This window comes from Tachypleus tridentatus, chromosome 8, assembly GCF_004210375.1.
Source record: "Tachypleus tridentatus isolate NWPU-2018 chromosome 8, ASM421037v1, whole genome shotgun sequence".
NCBI lineage: Eukaryota > Metazoa > Arthropoda > Merostomata > Xiphosura > Limulidae > Tachypleus > Tachypleus tridentatus.
The window spans coordinates 95085413-95095454 of record NC_134832.1 but is presented as its reverse complement, the minus strand read 5'-3'; the positions used below and the strand labels follow the sequence as shown (position 1 = coordinate 95095454).

The following is a 10042-nucleotide window of genomic DNA, read 5'->3' as shown; positions in this document are numbered from 1 at the left end:
TTTTATTTGCAATTTTGCAGATCAAATCCGTGTGTATGAACATAATTTAAAAAATTAAGTAATATAAATTACTACTTCTTTGATTGTTGGACATAGTTAAATATCGTGATTTCTTAGAGAAGGTTTTTCTACAAAATGCATGCTCAACATCTCTTTATCGCGATATGAAATTGCTTGATTCTAACCGAATCTAAAGAAAACACAGAGTCTGTAGTTTGCCTTAAACTGTTTCAGTTTATATTAGTGAGAGTCGATAAAGTTGTGGTCGTGGGGTTGGGTTTGTGTTACTGGGGCTGACGTTTACATTAAATGAAATTTGGTTGTGATCGTCTCCGATTTCTTCTTACATCTTGAAATTGCATATGGAATGAGAAATTGCGAGATCTAGAATGTTTTGTAATATTTTGTGGCGGATGTTATAATTGTGTAGAATACTACGATCGTGGAGTGTTAAATTCGCGATGGTTTGAATCGAGGTCTCGAAGTGTAAATTGTATGCATTTTGTGCTTAATTACCGTTTCAAGAAGATTGACGTCCGGTTGTTTGTTTGGTGGGACGTAGTGGCAAGCGGTGCCATTTTGCAATGTTTTGGTGTGTTATGTGACACGGTATGCGCAATTGCTAAATTTCCGAGTAACTCGAGTTTTCAAAACTATCAACTTTGAGCGGGTCCGTTTAACGACTATAGGGTGAAATTTCACAACGACGACATAGAAAACAATTTATTCCCTTCTTGTACGGAACCGATGAATAATTCTCCATAGAGCCAGGAACATCTTGTCGAAAGCAAGTAAAATCGCAAGAAACTCATTTCGGATAGAAACATCTTGGTTGTTAAAAATGCTGCTGCCAAAACATGTTACTTGAAGAAATGGAATAAGAAATGGTTGTGAGACTCGTAGTTATAGCATTGTTAAGAATTTCTCAGCAAATATTCATTGACTTGTTAGCCACGCCGCGTCGTTTCTAAAATTTGAGGCGCGGTGGTGGGTGAAAGTAAATAAAGAAGACAGTGACACGTCGTAACCAACCTCAGCTTCATGTTCGAAACCCTAATGTCTCGGAAGATACTTATACTTTACAGAACCAACCAGCGTTTTTTAGAATACGTGCTGGGTAGTTTTTTTCACCTTTCTAAAATGTGTTAATGGCTTTCTTGTCAGAAAGAGCCACGGAACCTATAGTAACGGATTCATGTTATCACCCGCATGCACTCGGTAAAGCCTAATAAGACATCACTATTTCCACTAGCTGCTGAAGTTAATATCACGTGACGCTAAACACTCTTAAATAAGGACAGTTTCATAAAATTTATCGAATATATGCTTCGAAGCTGACAATGTATAATGACCGTATGATTGTTTTGAAAACTCAGAACCAGAAGCTAGTAATCTAGTTTGCTTGCCTAACGAATACTCATGTATCTGCCATTCCTTTCACTCTATGGTTTTGATACTCTAAATCAGTCGTCTTCAATCCGAATAAGAGATAACTGAAAACTGCAGTAAAACTTTTAGACAGATAGGTCACGTGTCTTTGCGCAAATAGTTCGGTGAAATTTGAGCAGTTTTTGTTCAATAACTTTTCTCGTGTGGGCTTGTATTCAAAGCAAATGTGACATTTTATTATTGGTTGTAGAGCTCTATAAAACCACAAATTTGTGAAAAGATAAAAAAAAAAACAGAGAAGAAGAGGAAAGATAATTATGTTTTCTTTATTTAGATACGAAATATAAAACGTCATTTTCCAAGGTCAGGATGGCCGAGCGGTCTAAGGCGCCAGACTCAAGGTATAAAAAACCTTCCGTTATTATAACGGTATTGCGTATTCTGGTCTCCGAATGGAGGCGTGGGTTCGAATCCCACTTCTGACAATACTTTTGCGTACTTCTCTTCCCTTTTTGCGCACAATTTTACGTGTAAATTTTGTTTCTATTCGCCATCGAAGGTTGTTTGTAGAAACTGTTTATTTTGAGGTCAACTTGTTTTATTTCACGTTGTTCTTTTCTAATGCTTCTTCAAATTCGATGCTAACTTTACCTAAGTACTTTTGTCGCTATTAAGAAATGCTAATCGTTGGTTTGTCGAAAGCCTAATGAATGATTGAAGAGGAAAAGTCAGTTTTGTGAGGTTACATCTAAAGCATTTGTGTCAGACGGAGTTAAGTGCTTTCTTCAAGGTCTGCTAAACAGCTACGATAAATAGTTTTTATTGAACGCTTGAAATACGGTTTGTGAAATAAGACTTACAAGTTGATGAGCGGTTTGAAGATTGTTTCTGGAAACGTTTCAGCTAGTAGATTATTGGATTGTAGGATGGGTGCAAGACGATTAGACAGGAGAAGCTGGTCGGTCTGAAGTTATCTTGGTTATTTGTACCGAAATTGTTTTCGATATTACTGTTGCAATAGTCGTTTCTCACTAGAATGTGCAGTAGGCTGAAGTAACAAGCACGTTACACGCATAAGATGGAATTATTTTGAAAGAAGTTCGGTGGAATGTCTCATCACTGCAACTAGGACTTCATCACCCCGTTTGATTTATTTCCAAGTGAATTGATGTTAATTTAAGATTTCGACGATTTAGTGGGGTCTGTCTATGTGAGTATTTGCGTGATTTGAAATCGTAAAGAGTTGTGTGCAGGGAATCGATAGTGCAAGGTATCAATGTTGTCTTCGATATATCTGTCAAGTATATTGAGCGTAGTATTCCCCTAACGTAGAAGATGCGGATTAGGTGGAAAAAAGTGGCAAATATTTTGCGAAAAACTGAGATTATTCTTCGTGTTTGTGTGTGATCATGTTTTATAGGTTTATCAAAATAAATTGCCTTTTCTCTTTGCGAAGGTAATTTGGAATTACATTTTCTTGTGATCGGTGGAGTAAGAAAATAATTGCCAGTTTAAGTGCTTTTGTTCTTCAATGATATTGTTTTCTTTATTAATTTCATGTCGAAGAGAAGTGTCCGTGTGAGATTAATGGTTATTGTAAGTCGGCGTCTCTCTGAAACGTATTCTTTTTATGCGTTTATGTAATATTTAAAGGTTTACGTTGTTCTTTTTGGGGCTTTTTAAAACTGCATCAGTGAAATTCGTCGGTAGTAGTTATCTAACGAATCAGGGAACGAGGTGACCTATGTAGTGGGAATAGGAAACTTTCCAGGTTACTTTGAAATGGTTTCCAGTCAGCCTTGTCAAAGTTGAATACTGGGTGGGTGCAAATACGTTGATCTATCGATGGGTTTATCTTTCAACTTCCGAAAACGAGGTTATGATCACCTCCGATGTTTACACGTACTGTAAACAATCGGCACAGCAACAATGAATGACTAGATGTGATAACGAGGAATAATAAATTTTCTGAGCGGGTGTGTTACTATTATTGATGATGAAGAGACTGTTCACATTTATAAATGAGACCGATTTTATTTGCAATTTTGCAGATCAAATCCGTGTGTATTGAACATAATTTAAAATTAAAAAATATAAATTACTACTTCTTTGATTGTTAGGGACATAGTTAAATATCGTGATTTCTTAGAGAAGGTTTTTTCTACAAAATGCATGCTCAACATCTCTTTTATCGCGATATGAAATTGCTTGATTCTAACCGAATCTAAAGAAAACACAGTCTGTAGTTTGCCTTAAACTGTTTCAGTTTATATTAGTGAAGTCGATAAAGTTGTGGTCGTGGGGTTGGGTTTGTGTTACTGGGGCTGACGTTTACATTAAATGAAATTTGGTTGTGATCGTCTCCGATTTCTTCTTACATCTTGAAATTGCATATGGAATGAGAAATTGCGAGATCTAGAATGTTTTGTAATATTTTTGTGGCGGATGTTATAATTGTGTAGAATACTACGATCGTGGAGTGTTAAATTCGCGATGGTTTGAATCGAGGTCTCGAAGTGTAAATTGTATGCATTTTGTGCTTAATTACCGTTTCAAGAAGATTGACGTCCGGTTGTTTGTTTGGTGGGACGTAGTGGCAAGCGGTGCCATTTTGCAATGTTTTGGTGTGTGTTATGTGACACGGTATGCGCAATTGCTAAATTTCCGAGTAACTCGAGTTTTCAAAACTATCAACTTTGAGCGGGTCCGTTTAACGACTATAGGGTGAAATTTCACAACGACGACATAGAAAACAATTTATTCCCTTCTTGTACGGAACCGATGAATAATTCTCCATAGAGCCGGGAACATCTTGTCGAAAGCAAGTAAAATCGCAAGAAACTCATTTCGGATAGAAACATCTTGGTTGTCAAAAAATGCTGCTGCCAAAAACATGTTACTTGAAGAAATGGAATAAGAAATGGTTGTGAGACTCGTAGTTATAGCATTGTTAAGAATTTCTCAGCAAATATTCATTGACTTGTTAGCCACGCCGCGTCGTTTCTAAAATTTGAGGCGCGGTGGTGGGTGAAAGTAAATAAAGAAGACAGTGACACGTCGTAGTAACCAACCTCAGCTTCATGTTCGAAACCCTAATGTCTCGGAAGATACTTATACTTTACAGAACCAACCAGCGTTTTTAGAATACGTGCTGGGTAGTTTTTTTTCACCTTTCTAAAAATGTGTTAATGGCTTTCTTGTCAGAAGAGCCACGGAACCTATAGTAACGGATTCATGTTATCACCCGCATGCACTCGGTAAAGCCTAATAAGACATCACTATTTCCACTAGCTGCTGAAGTTAATATCACGTGACGCTAAACACTCTTAAATAAGGACAGTTTCATAAAATTTATCGAATATATGCTTCGAAGCTGACAATGTATAATGACCGTATGATTGTTTTGAAAACTCGAACCAGAAGCTAGTAATCTAGTTTGCTTGGCCTAACGAATACTCATGTATCTGCCATTCCTTTCACTCTATGGTTTTGATACTCTAAATCAGTCGTCTTCAATCCGAATAAGAGATAACTGAAAACTGCAGTAAAACTTTTAGACAGATAGGTCACGTGTCTTTGCGCAAATAGTTCGGTGAAATTTGAGCAGTTTTTGTTCAATAACTTTTCTCGTGTGGGCTTGTATTCAAAGCAAATGTGACATTTTATTATTGGTTGTAGAGCTCTATAAAAGCCACAAATTTGTGAAAAGATAAAAAAAAAAAACAAGAGAAGAAGAGGAAAGATAATTATGTTTTTCTTTATTTAGATACGAAATATAAAACGTCATTTTCCAAGGTCAGGATGGCCGAGCGGTCTAAGGCGCCAGACTCAAGGTATAAAAAACCTTCCGTTATTATAACGGTATTGCGTATTCTGGTCTCCGAATGGAGGCGTGGGTTCGAATCCCACTTCTGACAATACTTTTGCGTACTTCTCTTCCCTTCTTGCGCACAATGGTACGTGTAAATTTTGTTTCTATTCGCCATCGAAGGTTGTTTGTAGAAACTGTTTATTTTGAGGTCAACTTGTTTTATTTCACGTTGTTCTTTTCTAATGCTTTTCTTCAAATTCGATGCTAACTTTACCTAAGTACTTTTGTCGCTATTAAGAAATGCTAATCGTTGGTTTGTCGAAAGCCTAATGAATGATTGAAGAGGGAAAAGTCAGTTTTGTGAGGTTACATCTAAAGCATTTGTGTCAGACGGAGTTAAGTGCTTTCTTCAAGGTCTGCTAAACAGCTACGATAAATAGTTTTATTGAACGCTTGAAATACGGTTTGTGAAATAAGACTTACAAGTTGATGAGCGGTTTGAAGATTGTTTCTGGAAACGTTTCAGCTAGTAGATTATTGGATTGTAGGATGGGTGCAAGACGATTAGACAGGAGAAGCTGGTCGGTCTGAAGTTATCTTGGTTATTTGTACCGAAATTGTTTTCGATATTACTGTTGCAATAGTCGTTTCTCACTAGAATGTGCAGTAGGCTGAAGTAACAAGCACGTTACACGCATAAGATGGAATTATTTTGAAAGAAGTTCGGTGGAATGTCTCATCACTGCAACTAGGACTTCATCACCCCCGTTTGATTTATTTCCAAGTGAATTGATGTTAATTTAAGATTTCGACGATTTAGTGGGGTCTGTCTATGTGAGTATTTGCGTGATTTGAAATCGTAAAAGAGTTGTGTGCAGGGAATCGATAGTGCAAGGTATCAATGTTGTCTTCGATATATCTGTCAAGTATATTGAGCGTAGTATTCCCCTAACGTAGAAGATGCGGATTAGGTGGAAAAAAGTGGCAAATATTTTGCGAAAAACTGAGATTATTCTTCGTGTTTGTGTGTGATCATGTTTTATAGGTTTATCAAAATAAATTGCCTTTTCTCTTTGCGAAGGTAATTTGGAATTACATTTTCTTGTGATCGGTGGAGTAAGAAAATAATTGCCAGTTTAAGTGCTTTTGTTCTTCAATGATATTGTTTTCTTTATTAATTTCATGTCGAAGAGAAGTGTCCGTGTGAGATTAATGGTTATTGTAAGTCGGCGTCTCTCTGAAACGTATTCTTTTTATGCGTTTATGTAATATTTAAAGGTTTACGTTGTTCTTTTTTGGGCTTTTTAAAACTGCATCAGTGAAATTCGTCGGTAGTAGTTATCTAACGAATCAGGGAACGAGGTGACCTATGTAGTGGGAATAGGAAACTTTCCAGGTTACTTTGAAATGGTTTCCAGTCAGCCTTGTCAAAGTTGAATACTGGGTGGGTGCAAATACGTTGATCTATCGATGGGTTTATCTTTCAACTTCCCGAAAACGAGGTTATGATCACCTCCGATGTTTACACGTACTGTAAACAATCAGCACAGCGGCAATGAATGACTAGATGTGATAACGAGGAATAATAAATTTTCTGAGCGGGTGTGTTACTATTATTGATGATGAAGAGACTGTTCACATTTATAAATGAGACCGATTTTATTTGCAATTTTGCAGATCAAATCCGTGTGTATTGAACATAATTTAAAAATTAAAAAATATTAATTACTACTTCTTTGATTGTTAGGACATAGTTAAATATCGTGATTTCTTAGAGAAGGTTTTTTCTACAAAATGCATGCTCAACATCTCTTTTATCGCGATATGAAATTGCTTGATTCTAACCGAATCTAAAGAAAACACGAGTCTGTAGTTTGCCTTAAACTGTTTCAGTTTATATTAGTGAAGTCGATAAAGTTGTGGTCGTGGGGTTGGGTTTGTGTTACTGGGGCTGACGTTTACATTAAATGAAATTTGGTTGTGATCGTCTCCGATTTCTTCTTACATCTTGAAATTGCATATGGAATGAGAAATTGCGAGATCTAGAATGTTTTGTAATATTTTTGTGGCGGATGTTATAATTGTGTAGAATACTACGATCGTGGAGTGTTAAATTCGCGATGGTTTGAATCGAGGTCTCGAAGTGTAAATTGTATGCATTTTGTGCTTAATTACCGTTTCAAGAAGATTGACGTCCGGTTGTTTGTTTGGTGGGACGTAGTGGCAAGCGGTGCCATTTTGCAATGTTTTGGTGTGTGTTATGTGACACGGTATGCGCAATTGCTAAATTTCCGAGTAACTCGAGTTTTCAAAACTATCAACTTTGAGCGGGTCCGTTTAACGACTATAGGGTGAAATTTCACAACGACGACATAGAAAACAATTTATTCCCTTCTTGTACGGAACCGATGAATAATTCTCCATAGAGCCGGGAACATCTTGTCGAAAGCAAGTAAAATCGCAAGAAACTCATTTCGGATAGAAACATCTTGGTTGTTAAAAAATGCTGCTGCCAAAAACATGTTACTTGAAGAAATGGAATAAGAAATGGTTGTGAGACTCGTAGTTATAGCATTGTTAAGAATTTCTCAGCAAATATTCATTGACTTGTTAGCCACGCCGCGTCGTTTCTAAAATTTGAGGCGCGGTGGTGGGTGAAAGTAAATAAAGAAGACAGTGACACGTCGTAGTAACCAACCTCAGCTTCATGTTCGAAACCCTAATGTCTCGGAAGATACTTATACTTTACAGAACCAACCAGCGTTTTTAGAATACGTGCTGGGTAGTTTTTTTTCACCTTTCTAAAAATGTGTTAATGGCTTTCTTGTCAGAAAGAGCCACGGAACCTATAGTAACGGATTCATGTTATCACCCGCATGCACTCGGTAAAGCCTGATAAGACATCACTATTTCCACTAGCTGCTGAAGTTAATATCACGTGACGCTAAACACTCTTAAATAAGGACAGTTTCATAAAATTTATCGAATATATGCTTCGAAGCTGACAATGTCTAATGACCGTATGATTGTTTTGAAAACTCGAACCAGAAGCTAGTAATCTAGTTTGCTTGGCCTAACGAATACTCATGTATCTGCCATTCCTTTCACTCTATGGTTTTGATACTCTAAATCAGTCGTCTTCAATCCGAATAAGAGATAACTGAAAACTGCAGTAAAACTTTTAGACAGATAGGTCACGTGTCTTTGCGCAAATAGTTCGGTGAAATTTGAGCAGTTTTTGTTCAATAACTTTTCTCGTGTGGGCTTGTATTCAAAGCAAATGTGACATTTTATTATTGGTTGTAGAGCTCTATAAAAGCCACAAATTTGTGAAAAGATAAAAAAAAAAAAACAGAGAAAGAAGAGGAAAGATAATTATGTTTTTCTTTATTTAGATACGAAATATAAAACGTCATTTTCCAAGGTCAGGATGGCCGAGCGGTCTAAGGCGCCAGACTCAAGGTATAAAAAACCTTCCGTTATTATAACGGTATTGCGTATTCTGGTCTCCGAATGGAGGCGTGGGTTCGAATCCCACTTCTGACAATACTTTTGGAAAGCGCCGGTTCTCGTCAACGAGTACAGACGTGTTTTTCGAGCTCCTCATTGCCTTAGTGTAAATTTAACAGCTAAGCCTAGTGAGCGTGTAGTTCTTTTTTTTGCTAGATTTTTATTTTTCCAAGTTGTTTGACGATGTCTTCATCAACCAAGAAGGTCATGGAAGTTATGCGTCGTACAGTTTTTGTGGAAACGACAACTTCAAGCCATGGGGACGTTATCCATTCTGTTATTTCTACGTTTGGTGCTGCTTCGGTCACTGCCGTAGTTCCTCGCCCGGTGGATATGAGGTAACTTTTGTTCTTCCCGACGATGTGGACCTGGCTATAGATGCTGGTCTAACTGTAAATGGTGTGCACTGTTCGGCTAATGGTGTCACTAAACGTACTATTACTGTGTCATTTATGGACGTACCCGAATATATCGACGATGATATTATTCTAAATAAACTTAAAGATTATGATTGTGAGGTGAAAAGCCCTATTGTGTGGAAGAGGGACCAGGGCATATACTTAGGTATACGCCATGTTCGTGTGTGCTTTAGTGAGAAGTGTATCTCTTTGCCGTACGTAGTAAAAGTTTTTGATCCTTTGGGCAAGGCGGTAATGGTAAAAGTGAAGCATGATCGTCAGTCAAAAGTATGTAATTTATGTTTGGGGGCGGATCATCTATATCGAGATTGCCCCCAGTTTATATGCCGACATTGTCATATGCAGGGACACGTCCGTCAACGTTGTCCCAAGCTTGTTCCTCGAACTTCCTCTAGTGACGACGCTGAAGTGGCCACGCCTACTACTTCTCGTGACGCCGCTGAAGTAGACACGGCTGCTCCCTCTCGTGCAGTGCCTCATGATGTTGACACCATTTCTGTTTGTCCACGCGTTGATTCGGAGATTCCCCTTTCAAAGAAGGCTGCAGCTACCCATCGGGTGGTGGACGATGTTTCTGCCGACGATCGACGGTTTCTGGTGGGGCCAGGGAACGGGCAAGTAGTCACCCCTGCTGCAAATCGCAATTTTGATCGTCACTTCCCGCCACTTCCGGTTAGTGGTGTGAGTACCGCCGGCGATGTGGAGGTGCCTCTTCCTCGTCGTTGGAGGTATGCTAGTGTGGTGGCAATGTCTCCTGGTGACACTTCTAAGAAGGGCAGTGGACGAAAACGGGTGTCGGACGTGCCAATACTACGGATATCTCGGGCGAAGGCGAAGGCGGTGTCGCAGCCTTAAATGTGTTTTTTGTGACAGTTTGTTTGTTTCAGTTCGTGTAAGACTGTCATTTATTGTT

General features: G+C 38.2%; 3 non-coding genes across 3 annotated transcripts; all 3 read left to right on the top strand.

Annotated features, from left to right (window-relative positions):
• Positions 1-1752: 1752 nt before the first annotated feature.
• TRNAL-CAA (transfer RNA leucine (anticodon CAA)) lies at positions 1753-1874 on the top strand. The gene is made up of 2 exons: positions 1753-1790; positions 1829-1874. It is a non-coding gene; the product is annotated as a tRNA-Leu (tRNA).
• Positions 1875-5184: 3310 nt separating this feature from the next.
• TRNAL-CAA (transfer RNA leucine (anticodon CAA)) lies at positions 5185-5306 on the top strand. Its single transcript has 2 exons — positions 5185-5222; positions 5261-5306. It is a non-coding gene; the product is annotated as a tRNA-Leu (tRNA).
• A 3318-nt stretch (positions 5307-8624) lies between these two features.
• TRNAL-CAA (transfer RNA leucine (anticodon CAA)) lies at positions 8625-8746 on the top strand. Its single transcript has 2 exons — positions 8625-8662; positions 8701-8746. It is a non-coding gene; the product is annotated as a tRNA-Leu (tRNA).
• Positions 8747-10042: the final 1296 nt, after the last annotated feature.